The following is a 16,850-nucleotide window of genomic DNA, read 5'->3' on the forward strand; positions in this document are numbered from 1 at the left end:
AAAAAAAAAAAAAAAAAAAAAAAACGCATTGTGAAAATAAAAACAGACATATGGTCACACCACCAACGGTCATCCTGTAACATAAACAAATCACGCTAGCATTTTTTTTTTTTGAAGTTAGAGTCAGGTGCTGTTAATATTGCATATTTGCAGCGCTTTCATTTTTTAGCAATGCTGATCTACAAGGTATTTGAATAAAATCAAAGATGTGTATTGGAATGATATTTATACTTCTTTGTTTTGAGATACAGTTGGTTTATCCAGTGTTAAAGATTGATTTTTTTTTCTATTACTACTTGAAAGGTCAATTTCGACGTTGAAGCTAAAAGTGTCGTTCATTTGGGCGAAATTGCAGCAAGTAACTACATACCTCCTAGTAATTCTCGCTGACTACTACAATTTAGTTCACTCAAAAGACTCTTAGCGTTCTGAAATCTTATTTGTATCGTAGCAGTTACTGTCTCTACAGCAAACATCATATTCACGATGAATGCGTTATTTCTTTCCGAGACCATTTGGCCTTATCCAAAATGTTTTGCGAGTTAAAGCAATATTACATGTTTTTATTTGTGTTGTTTTTGTGGCATAGTTTATAATCACTATCCAGATATCGTGTACCATTACATCGAAAGTTTGGACGTACCTCGTTATTAAGATCATAGCTGTGCTTACACTGCAATGCCCGCGCAAAGAAGCTAAAGAAAGTCCCTAAAGTTAATAAAAGTCTAATCCTTAAGTTTAAAAAGAAACTTCTGTCTGATTGAAATACACTTTGAGTCTGACTTGACACTGAAAGTCTTTTAACCGAAGATTGAAGCATATTTCGTGTAGGGAAAAGTTTCAACTTGCATTTTGGTAGCAAAATACGGAAGCAATGAGATGGAAGTGACGTCATAAGTGATAGAGCATTTGAAGACAACTTAGAGACATATTGCAAAATTTAAAGCTGAAAATAATGCACTAAATTCAGTGACTGGCGTTTTTGATTTTACTTTTTTTTTTTTTTTTCAAAAAGAAAAAATACTGTAACAGGGACTAATTGACTGATAATCGTATTTCTAAGTCTTCAAACCTGCAAAAAAAAAAAAAAAAAAAAAAAACTAATGGTAAACGATAATTGTAAATATACAGGCGAATAAAAAGACCTTTTAATTTTCTACTACGGAAAAAGCTGTGCGGGTACCACTAGTTATTTTACATACTTAAAAGGTTTCAGGCTCAGACTAAAGAAAAAAATGTTGTGAACATGTGTGCAAAGACATACAGATTTCTTGAAATGAAATTGAACAGGCTTTGTTTTGTAAAGTAAAATAAGATATAGGGGAAGGTTGCCGTCAATGAACCGGATCCATGACTAGACCGCGAAGGTATTTCTCGAACCAGAGTTTGAGCAGACGCGTAATCATTTTTAGTACCTTCCGTTGTCTGAAAACAGTCTAGTGCAGAGACGTCATGTGGCTAAAATTATTTAATCATATTGTTAATCGGTCTGAAAAGATTTCTAACATTGTCTCACTAATTATTGAGATTTTCATTTAGTTATAACATGCTTTGAATGTCACTGATCAATTAAACGTGAACATCGACTTAAAAGAGTGCCTTTTTAAGTACAATTCCCCATACTTCATGTTTCATCATGATTTGTCACAGCTGTAACACCAATAAAAATAATCAAAATGACGCAGTTGCTATTAATGGACCACTAGTTGTTTCCACGAATGGACCACCTGATAAAGTGGTTCATTCATGGAAAATCTCAAATATTGTTGCAACTTCTGTTCAATTGCCTTTGAAAATTGCTCAATCGTTTTAAAATAAATATGACAATGAAAAACGTAATCTCAGTAATTCATGAAAGTTCTTATACTTCATTATAATTTCAAAGCAATTTTTTTTATGAAATTGATTAGATCATAATAATACAATTTCAAATACTTTTGCTGTTCCAAAAAAAAAAAAAAAAATCAAAGTTAGTAAAATATAGCCAGTGGACAAGTAAGAGCATGTAACGTGCTACAGTAGCCTATAGAAATGGTGGTATAGGCCTTTGCAAAGTCTGCCTACAATATAGAGTCCCGAAACCAACGTTAAGCAGTCGCATGGAAAATAAAACCGGTTGTTGTTAACTTAGTCACTTGTTAAAAATTTAGGCGGTAAGCCCTGCGAAATTGGAATATGATTAGTGAACCATATTTTGAAACTAGAGCAGAAGTTTTTGGAATTACTTCCGAACACTTTGGGGAATTGACCTTTCAAGAGGCTGAGATAAATAACATGTCCCACAGATTGAATTAAGACAAAAAGTCTGTTAGTACAATATTGTATATTCTCTGGTAGTTTGAGACTCAAGTTTCTGGTTTCAGTAATAAAATGGTCAAAAATGTTCTCTGATATTTTAGAGAGCAAGATCAATCTTGTTTCGAACGAAAATTTTCAAAATCGATTTAACAAAATTCTTTAAAGTTCAAAAGAGGTAGAAAAGATATTATCTAAGAACAGTGTTGCACAGGATGAGAAAATATCAAGTGGTAAACCAGATGTGATGACAACAGCTGTGTGTTGTGTGAGAGCTGGGTTTTTTTTTTTTCATGGTTCCTCTTATCCAAAAATAAAACATTTTAGAAAATAAATCTATTTTTCAATCACTTATTGTTATTCGTAGTGTTTATTGATCACCTGTTATAAATATTTGTAAGTTACGCACTGATTTTTTAATTTGAGAATCTGGTAAATAGATGGAAACTTAATGGTCCATCCATAGCAACCGGTAGCCATGAATGGAGCACATGCTTAAATATTTATTTTAATTTTCATTCTTTATTGTATATATTTATCATGAAAATGAATATTATTTTAAAGAGAAATATACAGAGAAATTCTTCCAATAATTAACCTGAAATTTGAGTTGGATTTCCTTTTTAAAAAAATTTAATTGTTATGTGGTTCATTGACGGCAACCTTCCCCTAATCAAGTTTTATCGGACAATATAAAACGTACGTAGTTATATCTTATTTTACTGTTCAAGTGCAAAGGTATTTATTTAAATATCATGCATTGTTTTGCCAAATCAAAAGCTAAAACATGCTGACTGAATCACCATATAAATTCTAAATTTTGAATCCTATCAACTCAGATTCACCAAGTTCAGAACCCGTATGCATAAATTAGGATGGTAAACATACTAGAACAAGTGATCATTACAGACATTTTAATGTTTAAAGATTCATGATGCGAGAGAAATATTCAAACACACAAAGCTGTATTGAGGAAACACATCAACGTGATTTGCATCGAAATTGATTTATTTTGCTTTAAAGGGATACTTCTCCAAGATTTGAATTTGTAAAATCATCAAAGCTTTGTCATTCTAATTTTCCTAAAAGTATATATACCGAGTAAAATATTTCCAAATCCAAACGGGTATTATTCAGATGTATTTCCTGTACAAGAACTAAATGATGTTAAGTAGAAAATATTAATTGAAATGGAAGGACATAAAGATTAAGTGTAGTGATAGGAAAGTGACATTGCTTGATTATGGTAATCGGTTGGCATATGAAAATCTACGTCTAAAATAGTTGCTATCAGCTGTTGGTTGATTAGAGTTAGATACTGATACACAGTAAAAAAAAATTCCGAAACGGTTTCTGGTTATTTCCGTGAATGGTTCGAGATTTCACAAGTTTTCATCTATTTACCTGTAAAATCAAGTATTTTCGCAAAAAAGTTTTATGAATTGCTACAAGTTGAACGAATGCAAACTTTCACTGTAAAAAAATTCTGAAACGTTACTGAGAATTTTCGTGTAACTTATCGGGATTTCAATGGTTTTTATACACTTCCTGGAAAAATCAAGTATCATTGTCAAAAAGTTTCCTGAATTGCTACAACTTGCACGAATACAGACTACTCACTGTTCTGAAAAATATTTTTAGCTCCCAGTTTAAAGATTAACTGAGCGTATTCATAAATTGTATCACCTTCAGTTCGACTACGGCATGTCCAAGCTGTTAAGCTCACAAAGAGAGCGAAAAAGTATGGACTACATTGCTGTGTAAGAGTTGCAGGCAAGGAAAATTCTCGATACTTGCTTAAAATTCTGGCTTAGCTTTGACCGTGTTTGCAATACTGCTTATGGAGCTTTCTTTATAAATCAGGAAGGTTCCAAGGTATTACTACCTAAACTAACTTACTTACTAAGGTATTACTACCTACACTATACCTACCTAAAGTTACAGAGACACGTTTGGCTTATAACAGGATGATTTCTGAACTTTTCAGGAAACTTCCCGGATAATTTCAGGAAGGTTACTGAATTTTAGCGGAAAATATTTCTGGTTCTTGTAAGGTGTTTTACCAGCAGAAATTGGGCACATCAGCTGCTCATTATTTTCCAGGAACGTTTCTGAATTGTTTTTACAGTGTTTAACCTTTTTGAAAAATACTTTTAGGTACCAGTTTAAGGATTAAATAAGCGTGTTTATTAAGTGTATCGGCTTAAGTTCGCTTGTTGCCCATCCAGTTTGACTAAGCCTGGTGGTGACTGATGTTAGTAAATAAGTCAGTGGCTAGCTACAGGAATTGCAGGAAAGGGATGTCCTTGGTTCTTACTTGCAAATCTCGCGTAGCTTTGGCCATGCTTTCTCTAATGCTACTTGAGCTTTCTTGGTAAATCAGGAAAGGTTTAATCAATAACATTAAACCTACTTTACTTTTTAGAAGGTTCCCAAGACATGATTGACTTTAACAGGGGCGATATACTAATGCTTCAGAAAGTTTCAAGGATTATTTCAGAAAGGTTGCTGACTATTAGCGGAAAACGTTCCTGGTTTTTGCAAGATGTACTTCCAGAAATTGGGCACAACAGCAGCCTTTTACTTTCCTGGAACGTTTCTGACTCGTTTTTACAGTCTAGCATCGTCTAAGCACCTGCCTGAAAACACGTTCCCTTACATCAAAAGGAAAACATTTTTAGTTGAAATTTGAACTGTCTGCAAAAAAAAAAAACCCTCAACATTAATGTCCGTGATTCAGAAGTTTTAAAAGAGAGAAAACTTAGAGCGTCAGAACATACCAAGTGTAACATTAATATTTCCATACTGAGCGCAAAAGTCGTATCTGAATTCAAAGTCAAAATGAGAAATTGCCGTGTAAAGTTGTGTGCCTCCATGTATTTGATACGAAAGCAACTTTTTCAGATTAAAAAAAAAATACTTCCATTCACAAATGACTATAAAACATTGCATTTAGCTAAAATATGTGACAAAGAATTACTTGGTGACCGTTACTCAATGTTGATAAAAGTCCAGATACGACTTTTTTGCTTAGCACCACATAATATTACCATATACTTTGTATAAAAAGACTAGGTTAACCAGCATGTTAAACTAGTTGGCATGCATAGAATGTTTAATAAATATTTTCTGAAAACAAATTACGTCTGAGGGATGACATAAATAGAATTTACGAGAAATCTTCTTTTTAGAAACGGTCGTCATAACAAGTTAAAGCTTTATTGACTTGTGGAGCTCTGTAGTTGATCGTATCTCCTAAAACTTAAATTAGAGTTGCCAGCACAGAACGTCTGCAATTTTTCTTCTGTTTTACAAATTCTATAAAACCCAGAAGTTTTTTTCAAAATATTGCCAGATTTTATTTTTGAAATTTGCCATAAAACGAAGAGACAGAGAAAAACTACTCCACAAAAGCCATCGTACACTGAAATACTTTCGAATAAATTCATGATTAAAATTATCATATGTGTTTGTTTTTTTTTTTATTATTATTATTGCATTGTAATAACACTGTAAAGCCATTTGCCTTTATTTTTTTGTTTATTTATTCCCTAATAAATGGCAGGTATGAGTAGAAAACAACAAACACGATTCGAAATTCGTTTTTTCCCCTCACAGTAGACATAAATTGCTTAAAAATGTCTCTAAATTAGTTAATCTAAAGACAAGAATCGGATGGAAAACAAGGTAAGAAAAGGCCAACCGGCAAAGTTAACAAAGCGTGATCGGAGGTTTACAGTTAAAAAAATTATGAAAAATACATATTTGAGTGCTGAAAAAGCTTCTGCAGAATTGAATGAAACATTTTATGTTTAATTTTCACCTAAAATTGTTCGTCAAGTTCTCTGATTTAAAGGGGATCTCTTCACGCAGAAATTTTCTTGTCGTGCGAAAAACAGTAAGCTTGCGCTTTCCGTCGTAAAATCAATGATAAATAAACTCAAAACCTTTTGGAACAACGTCTTACCGATTGATGAAAATAAATTCAATATTTTAGGTTAAATTGTTGTATATCTGTCAATAGAAGAAAAAATGAGGAATTTTATCTTAAGAACTTAGTTGGATCACTTAATCAGGACGGTGAAGGTGTTCTTGAGTGAGGGCGCATAACTGCATCAGGACTTGGAAATTTAGAATTTTTAGAAAAAATAATGAATCATGCTGTTCATTTAAACATTTTAAAAAACAATTTTAAACTCTTAGCCCAAAATTTGGTAATCGGAAGCAATTTTGTTTTTTATCAATATAACGATAAGAAGTACACGTTTGCGTTTGGTGCCTCAAAAATTGTCCTTAAACTTAGAAATATCTCCTCAATCGCCAGATTTAAACATAATGGAACATATTTGGAGATATCTGGCAGCTAGATTACGAAAATACACCATTGAAACTAAAAGCGAAATCGAAACAGTAAGACTCGAAGAGCGACTGAACACTTACACAGAAATTGCATAAAAAAAAGAAAGAAAAAACAATGAAATCTACTCCCGGACGTTAAAAAGCTGTTGTTGGTGCTGTATGATATTCTACTAAATAATAATTTTGTAAAAAGTTAGATTATTTACTAATTTTTTGACATTTTTTCAAAGTGTACGAAGACTTTTGTGAGATAAAAATTCCGGCACTTTTTGGTTTTTGATTTTTAAAAAATTAAGTTTTAATGTTTTATCAAAAACTTTCATGTAGTTTTGTTAAAAATAGATCCATAGATCTTGTAATTAAATACCTATTAAGAAATATTAATTCTAACCAATAAATGGGGCCTATTTCATTGAAAATCGTAGGTATACGAAGACTTTTGGGAGCCACTGTATATATATATATATATATATATATATATATATATATATATATATATATATATATATATATATATATATATATATATATGATGAAAAATGTACTGGTTCGAACTTTTAAGGGCACTTGAACATCAGACTTTATAACCTTCTTTCGCGAGCTGCAAATTCTTGCTTTTAGGTATTTACTAGCGGTCTACACACGGCTTTGCCCGCAGTAGAAAATTAAAAGGTCATTTGGTTCACCTATATATTTACAAATAATAGGCAATGAATTTCCCGCCTATAAGATATGCTAATATGCTCGTCCATGTTATGGTAATTTGCTCAGTGCAGTGGAATTAAATCCACCAATGATGGTAAAAATAAAATCATAGAAAAAGAACGAAGTCGAATTTTTGAAAATTCGCTTCGAGGCGAACACTTCCATGCTAACCTAATTTTGTGCCACATTTCATGAAAATCGGCCTAACGGTCTAAGTGCTATGTGCGTCACAGAGGTCGAGAGAGAGAGAGAGAGAGATACTTTCAGCTTTATTATTAGTAAAGGCAAAGGTTTCTTTTTTTAAAAAAATAGCCGTACAGATTTAATTTACAAAGTAGGACTGTCATGCGCACTAATTAAATAACTTCACGCGTATTTAGCATATGCCTTATTAAACTTATACATTAAAATTACTGAAAATATATATATATATATAAAAGTTTTGATTAAAATAACATTAAAAATGTTAATTTTGAAATTTCATGCACCCTGTCATTTATCAGTGCTTCTATTTATCGTTTTAAAAATTCATAATTTGTACAGGCGTCATTTGAACTATTTTTGAAAAGGAGATTTTTCCGGCTCTTCCGAATAATATTTTTCCTATAATATGTCTTTTTTTAAAACTTTTTTTTCATGTTCCTATATCGCAAAAAAAAACCCTTTCAGTTCATATTATCTATAGAAGTGCAATTATTAACCTTAGTAGATGCATTAATGATGCTAAGTATTGGACTAAACGATCTTTGATAAAATATTTTCTAAAAGCCTGTTACCAGAACTAGTATATATAAAAAAAGTTCTTGCAAGGCAAAAAAAAAACTTAAGCTACCGTTATAACACTTTTAACAGCCATGTAAAAGTTTTTGTATGACGTTAGGTCACACAGGGTTTGAGGATCTTTTCAGTGCAGCATTTTTAAATGAGATACACGTACATATATTTGCAGATTGCACGATTTACAAAAAGAAAGAAACGACATCTCATTTTCTAGAAGCAGTGCATTTGGCATTTTTAGGCGGAGCATTCTACATATACTTCCCGCAAAGAGGATTTTTCAACTTTCGTGATTTCTTGAAAGGATTTTAAAGCCCTAAAATGTGGCTCGTAAATGGTCGAAGTAAACAAACATCGAGTAAAGAAGGTTTGAATATTTTAGAATTTTTACTCGTATTGGCGTAGGTAGGTATATTTTTGGGAAAAGAAAAAAAAATACTTGAAAGCAATAGTTATGGTTCATAATATCAGCTTTTTATGTGCCAGGGTAATTTTGTTAGTGAAAAGAAAGGTACAAAAGAAAAGAAAATTGTCCAATTCTTCGCATAAGAATCGTTGTGTCACATACTATTTACTTACATAACTTTTCGATGAATAAGTTAATTAGGATTGAGAGTGCGGCAAAATTAGATTTATTGTGTTCAAAATCAAATGTAAAACTAAAATTTTGCTCTAGTAAAAGGTAAATCATTTTAAAAATAATTTATTTCTTTTTCATTAACTTGTACACGATGCTGAGATGGCAACAGAAAAGAGATGCATTATGTAGCATTTTTCGTTTAACCTATATGAATATGTTAATGCTATTAGTATTAAAAGACTAAATTAGTCAGTTAAATTTCTCATATCATTGAAATCATGTGGATTAAGGTCGTATCTATGTTTATAAGTTCAAATATATTGTAGTGTAAACAAGATTAGTTGTAAGCGGGCTCGTTTCAAAAAATAACAATGTTGTTATTATTATTTTTTATTGTCATCATATTTAATAGTCATAGTAGTATTAGGATTATTGTCATTAGTTCTATCATTGTGTCGTGGATGCACCATGACTCACCCAAGAAAAAAACCTTCTTACAAATACTACTTATGTTAATGAAAAGTAATAGATAATACTTTCGACATTTCTTAATGTTGTTCCAGAAGCTATGTAAAACAGATCACTAATAACTTATATGAAATAAATTTCTAACATTAAAAAATAAAACTGCAACTTTGAAGCTTACTGCCAAGATAGTCAGGTAATTTGTCCACTCTATCAGGTTAAATGCTCCCCTTAAAAGAGCTTCACGAAATGTGCCACCAGAAGGGGGACACATGGGCTCTAGTTGATGCGAAACTGCACTAGGAATTTAGTTTTTACCAAGAGCACTAAAAGCCAAACGAGTACTCGAGGGATCTTTTACATGCCTCATAGTCACACGACATAGGCACTATCAATTTTCTGTTTCTTAAACATCCTCTGAATGGAGCCAGGTTTGATCCTGCGCCTTTGGGTTTAGGAGACCAAACCAGCGTGTATCCACTACACCACTCTGCCAGCTTCTTAATAGGATGAAGTGCACATAAAGGGTTGCTGAATTAGCTATTTTTAATTTTTATACGTAATATATTGTTTATTTTTAAGTACCTCAAAACTAGTGCATCAAAACGCGTTTGCAAGATATTAATCACCCATATAGGCAGATTTTTCAAAATGAAACTGAAAAATTAAACAAACGCATAGTTCAGGGTACTTGGTACTTTTCATGTATGAACTTTTAACATTACATTTCTTTTATCCTATTCGCTAGTTTGAAGTTTACTACCCGCCAGACGTCATACTCATCAAAAATTCATACACCACATTGTTAAAAGATGCATTTTTGTGAGAGCAATTTTTGAGCAATCCAACTTTCCCGAAAGACTTCTGAAAACGCATTCCCAAAACTTTTATGAAGAAAGCATCAGTTACGAAGAAACTTTCACCGTTTACGAGGCGCTCTAACGGTATTTTCAGAAAACAAAGAGCAACCTCGAGTCTTTGACATTAAGCTCACTCGGTTACGATTATCTACGTACGTAATTACCTCAGAATATATTTCTCTTGCTGAAGTTTGAAAAGTATAACATTAACGAAATTGCAACAATCTTTTGTTACACTTAAAACGAGGGAAAATGCTAAGTAACTTGTTTTTGTAAATGTTATAGCTCTTTGCATTTTGCTCTTAAATAATTTATATTTTGTATTTTAAAGCTAATGTGGTTATTAAAAATAACCGATAAATTAGAAACAAAATAATTAAAGCATAAATATGTCAAATACTTAACATAAGGACTTTGTGATGACTAGGGTAGAGCTATTAACTTCCGCGGTAATATCCGATGGTGTGTAAGTCGTGCCCTCACTCATTTCAAATGTACAACAAGAACAGCTAATAATAGGGAGCTATTGAATGTTGAGGTTTACGGCAGTTTGTTTTTCTTGTGGTTTTCTTTGTACAGTAAGTGAAGGTCTCCACAAAGTTAAGTTATAAAATGTATTTTAATAGAAACAAACACATCACACAATACAAAGAACATCCTGCAAGGTAACGGTGCCCTCTATGCATGAAAATAGGGAATATGGCTGTTTTACAGTACTTAAATTTTATACATTTGAGAAAGTTGAGAATGTTATGATGGTGATCATTTCGAAATTGAGATTTTAACCAATAGTAAGAATTTTTCAATCACAATTTTTTCAAGTTTTGAGATAAGTTACGGAGATTATGGAGATATTCAAATCAACATAAATTAGTCTGAGTTGTAATTTGATACATTTTGAAGATGCTTTAGGCTTAAAGTTTGTCATGGTTTACCAATTACTCACCATTATTTCACCAATTACAAACTTGCTTAATAAAAATAGGTTAAGGTTTCTTTTTAATGTGCTACATTGATTATAGATCCTCTACATTCTAAGATCGTTCAACCAATAAAATATTCAAGATTGAATATCTTAAAGCGAGGCTTTTTTTCAACAGGTAAGCTTGAGAGGACTAAGATATAATAGGACACCTATGATTATGTTTAAAACAAAAATCGCTTTTAGTTTTCGGGACTCCTTTGAAGCTATCTCAGCTCTATACTTGTTGCTCTATATCATTTGAGCTGCAGGCTTCTGTTAATTAATGTCTAAACGGGTAGTTTTACATTTTTAAAAGTAACTAACTATGCTTGAAAGGTAAGTTTTCTATCTTATTAATTTATATGAACACTAATGGTACCCTCACGGCTTTGCCCGTAGGCGAAAATTAAAAGGTCATTTGGTTTGCCTGTATATTTACAAATAATGGATGATGAATTTTTCACCAATTTGCTATGTTAAATGGCTCGCCCATGTTACGGTTCCACGTTATGATAATTCCGTAATTTACTATTCCATGTTGTGATAATTTGCTAGGTAAAATTTTCATAAAATTGGAATAGAAAAAAAAATCGAATTTTCGAAAAATTGCTTCGAGATGCACCCCCCCCCCCTGCTGCAAACTAACTTTGTGCCAAATTTCATGAAAATCGGCAAAACGGTCTAGGCGCTATGCGTGGCACAGAGATCCAGACATCCAGACAGAAAAGCAAAGATCCAGGTATGCTTTCAGCTTTATTATTAGTAAAGACAACTGCTTTTAATGTGCAATATCGGTACCTTAGAGCCAGAAGGACATTAGTGACATTATGGTATTTTTACAGCAGAACATGCACCAGAAAAAACTTTTTTTCTGGTGCATGTAAAGAATGGGACGAGAGCTCTTTTAACCGTGATGAAAAATTGAAAAAGATTTTTTCTAAAGAATTATGTTTCCATAGCTCGACGCGGAATAGGCTTCTGCATACAATGCACTTATAAACCGAAAACCGCAATTTTTGGACTCTCTGGCTCTAAGGTACAGGTACTATATTATTCCAGGCCCCACAATGTGTGCCCGTAAAAATTCTTGCAGCGTTTTTCAATATTGCGCCTTTGAGTATTTCAGCAACTTCACAAACTCGTTTTTGTTCAGAAAACATTTTTTCTCTTGATTCTTTTTGATATATAATACATTTCCGTTTGTCAAAACTGTCTTCAGATGCCTTCAATTGCACACCAAAACTTTCTAAACTATTTTTAGAAATATCACCCATTGCTTAAATAGTTAGTCACAGAAAAAGATGAAACAAAAAGTTTTTGCAACTGTGGAATATTTTTATTTGAAAACAATTACTTTGCTAACAGACGATAAGTACCCTTGAACATTGGCGCAGCAAACGGGGGGAGGGGGGCGAAGAATCCCCAGAGTCATTGGTTTTAACACGAATGCAAATTCGAATACAGTAGCTTATGCATATGAAAGGGCTGTTTTGATCAAAAAAACCCTCAATTAAAGTATTTTTGATCAAAAAACCCCCTCCAGAAGGTGTTGCTGGCTGCGCTAGTGACCTTGAAAAATATTGATTTACACAAAAGATTTCGCACTTTAAAATCGTTTGGTCTCATTAAGAGTTATTAATTTTTGTTCACTTATCTAGTAACCAGAATATTAAACAGAAAACGTCAGAGATATCTCACGAAAAAAATGTGGAAATAGCCAGAGTGACTTTAATGACGTAACTATTACATTAATTGACTTTCTAGGCGCCAAAAATCTCAGTTCAAAACTCAAATTAAATTTATAGGCATGCACGCTGCGAAAAACGTAATGAGCAAGTGAACCAAAATGGCCGCTATCTTTGATGGCCTGTAAAATTATTTCGCGCAGGATTCAACATGTCTACCCAAGATATTCTCACAATAGAACACCTACAGATCAAAATTCTAAAGAGAAAATCTCTGGACCTAAAAATTTTTACGGGACTACATTGTGGGGCCAGGACTAATATCTTATAATGAACTTTATAAAGTAGCAAAAATATACTAAACGCCTAAAGTAATTAATAATTTTACAGATATGTTGTGTAAAGAGAGGGGTTGTACAGTATGGCTCAGGAAGGGATTGGATATTTGGAATACACATCCATAGTGCTTATAGTTTCAGGAAATATAAAAAACGGTTTTGATAAAAATCGAAATATTATTTCACGTCTATTATACAATGATACGTCGATGCACCACGTAGAAAGTCAACGATTGACGGAATTAAAATGAATTAAAGTAAAAATTCAAATGTTTCCATTGTAAAATAAGGATGATTCAAAAGAATTTTTAAACTTTTTTTCTAAAGTTTCAACTTAAATAGTTGACTTTTTTACAACAGAGGATACAAAAATATTCGGAATGTTTCATATTTACTCGAAAAAAAAAAGAGCTGCAAACTATATTATTTATGATACAAATTATAACTTAAATGAGGTTCAATTTTCATTCATTTATTTATTTGCTTTTCCAAATGCCAAAAAATTTTTCCAAAAAGATATAAATACTTTTGTTAAAAAATTTTAAAGCTGCTGCTATTCTGGTTTATGTATTTTTTTTTTCATCCATTCAGATTCAAAATTACTTGTGAGTTAATTTTTAATTTTGTCTTTTAGATGCTTCTTATTAAACTGTAGGCTTTTTTAAAGTCAAAATAGCTAAATTTAATGAGGTCAAAAAATAATGTCTGTTAACAGATGAAAATTTTCAGAAAAATTAAACAATAAGAAAAGTTGAATTTGATAGAATTCTGTATCATCGATTTTTTACATGATAAATATTTCGTTTCAAACGGTAAAAGGTACGTTTGACGTAATATTCATCCTTAGATAGGTTAACGAATATTAATACGATGCTAGTAAATCGAAACATATCTTCATTTGTTGCTCTGAAATTTACAATGTTGCAGCAGTAGAGAACTGTTTGTAAACTTTTAACTGTCCTTTTTCTCCATTATATCCCCCATATATGTAAATCTAGGGCATTTAAACTCATTTATCTATATATATAAAAATGGACTTTGGTAAATTTGTTCCCTAAGATCTCAGAAACTACCCGGCAGATTTGGCTGAAACTTTCACCGTTTGTTCTTTTTGGTACTGGGGAGGTTTGTAGACCAGTTCGATAAAAATCCGATTGATAGTTCCATTTTTATTCTAATTTGTCCAAATTTTCGCATAAATGCCCCAATATGACGGTTAAAAAATACGTGCACATATTAAAATTATGTGTCCATCGAAAGCGCTTATTTTTCTGCTGAAGATGACATCTGTTAGAAAGTTCTAAATTGTATGAAAAACGAGTTATGGACTTTTTTTGTTCCATGTTCGAAGGCTTTCCTCAACCCAATTCATTATTTAGTGTATCATCTCAACTCCCGGTTCATAGTCAGAATTGCTGAAGTTTTTGTGTTTCGTCTGACTGTTTGAGGCTTTTCTCAAGTCAAATCTTAAAGTAACGTTTTTCCCCCAAGATTGGCTAATAATCCAATCTAACAGCAGAAACCTCGCCAAAATTTATGCAGAAAGATTTCAGTAGCGGATGCATTTGGCAGTTTTTTCAACTATCACGGTTTTTGAAGTCAGAGATTACGTAATAATGTTTGTCAGCTTTCACCATGTAAACAAGATATCGTCAATCAAAGAATCTTTAAAAACTTTTTTTACTGTAAAATAATCCAACAACTAAATTAGGCAAATCCATAAACAGCACAAAAACTTCCATTAATGTGACTTTGTGCACAAATTCAAACCATTGCCAAATTTTACTACTTATTTTGGAAACATTACGGATGAAATTGTTTAGCGCCATTTTATGGTGACCAAAAGTATCTTAGCATATGGCGACAATATCTCTTTAACAAAAATTAGTAACATACCGTTTTACAAAGTAAGGAGGGGGAGCATTATCCAAGGTATCCCAAAACGATTCCCGCAAATACGGTAATATTTTAAATCGCACCTAGAACCCACAATAATTAAGATTTTCCAAAATAACTAAAACAAGTTTAAGGGGATCACGGGCGCGGCTATATTTTTTTAAACAGTTCGTTCTTCAATAGACATACAGAGAAGGTAAGACTCCATGTAGAAAAAAAATAAGTATTAACTGATAAATCTTTTTAAACATGTGAAGTTTAATTTCATATTTCGGAAATTCTTCAAATTTGTATACGCTTAAATTTCGTGTTTTCGTTTCTAAATGAATACTATTGTGCTCTTTTTACTTACTGCTACTTTATTTTTATGAGTAAGGAAGAAGCTAGATTTTAAGTCACGTCAAAAAGGTGTGTTTTAAGTTCTTTCACTTAAAACAGAAAACAAAGTAACGATTGTGTCTGATAATTATTGCTAACCCAGGCAACGCCGGGTATTTTTGCTAGTATTAAATAAAAGTTAAGGGATGACTTTTTATTTATATTCACGAAGCGGTACAATAGTGACTTTTCTAGTTGGTAGGTATCTAAAAGAGCCGCACACTAAAAGAAGGAATTTACAATCTCAGCAATCAAACTTAGGACATGTTATTATGAATACACTCAAACCTGATTGTGTGCGGATTTTCGTTGCTATTTTTTGGGAGATTTTTTTTTTTTGGCTTTATATATATATATATATGAAAATTGCAATCGGATTGGGACTCAATTGACGAAATTATTTATAAAACGAGTGTGAAGTAGTAGCTTTAAGAGACGACAGGGGCACCTCAATAGAAGGTTACTGTGACCGCTCAAAAATTTCCTTTTTCGGGAAATTTTGTCTGACTATAAGCAAAATTATTATTACTTGGTTTATTTTGATTCCGTTTAAATAAGCAATTCCTAGTTATTTAGTATTATCGTCGTCCTAGTTTTCTGTGTTGCGTAAACAACTTTTTATAGCTACTGGTGAAGTTTCGAGCTTTTTTTTTTTTTTTTTTTTTTTTTTTTTTTTTTTTTTTTTTGCGCGCGATTTTCTTTATGTGATGCCTATCTACCGCAATAAAAACAGGTTTGAATGTGTTTATTTTAAACAAGGGCATATTTAATTGTGCAAAAATAAATATTTTGCTTGTAAGTTAAGTTTTGAGTTTATGTTTTTTGTTATAAACTACGATAAGGAAGTTCAAAGTTCTCCATTTTTGTATGCTTTAAACTGTAAATAAGAATAAACTATCGTAGAGTAACTAAATGCCATGAATAATAATGGCAGTAAAGCAATATTAATGTAGTTGAACTAACAATGTTTTAGAGTCTTTTTTCAATCTTAATTTCAGCGATGATAACTATGAAAACAAATCGTTTCCAAAATCAGAACTCTAGTGATCATCTTTAAATCTCATCTAGACCTTTTTGTTTCCGCAGGAAGAATCGGTCTTTTTACTCTTGGTGTCTGCTTAAGACTGAAAAAGCTAAAATAAATAAAGATTAAAAAAACTGAATACATATAAAAAACGATAGTGATAAATCAAAAAAAAAAGCATTTATATAAATTCTTAGCTATTGAAACTGTTACAAGCTTAATTATTTTGTGTAATGTGTAGTTCTCCCAGTATAAAAAATTTTGGAATTGCAGTTTTCATTGAATTTTGTTAAAATTTTGCATTTTATTCAATAGTATGATATGACGGAGAAATCTCGAGCGGTATTAACAAACTCATTTATTACATAGTATAAAAGGAAATAATTACGGCTCGATCTTAGTTTTTTGTAGGTTACGAATTATTTTTTTTAAAGTAAAGCTCGTGAAACTATGTGATAATTTAATAGTTAAGAGGGTTTCTTAACTACCACCTCTCATAACGACGGCTTTGCATTGTTCAGCTT

This window comes from Uloborus diversus, chromosome 7 (assembly GCF_026930045.1).
Source record: "Uloborus diversus isolate 005 chromosome 7, Udiv.v.3.1, whole genome shotgun sequence".
NCBI classification, from domain to species: Eukaryota; Metazoa; Arthropoda; class Arachnida; order Araneae; family Uloboridae; genus Uloborus; species Uloborus diversus.